The sequence below is a fragment of the Fusarium mangiferae genome, assembly GCF_900044065.1.
Source record: "Fusarium mangiferae strain MRC7560 genome assembly, contig: FMAN_scaffold028, whole genome shotgun sequence".
NCBI classification, from domain to species: Eukaryota; Fungi; Ascomycota; class Sordariomycetes; order Hypocreales; family Nectriaceae; genus Fusarium; species Fusarium mangiferae.
In genome coordinates, this window is record NW_024573948.1 from 113,138 (window position 1) to 113,438 (window position 301).

Sequence of the window (301 nt, forward strand, 5' to 3'; positions counted from 1 at the left end):
TTAATTTAAATAAAATAAAAAATTAAAATTATTAATAACTATAAGCCTTTAATAAATTATTTATATTTTAAAACTTTAAGCCTTATAAATATAATACTTTAACTTTAATTTAAATAAAAATTAAATATATCTATTTTTAAAATTAAATAAGTTTTAAAATTTATTTAATTTTATAAAGGCTAATTTATTACCTTTTTATAATAAAAATATAAATTATTATATTAAGTTATATAAAAAACCTTATTAATTTAAATTTTAAGCTTTTATAAAGATTATTATATAGTATATTAAAAGATAATTT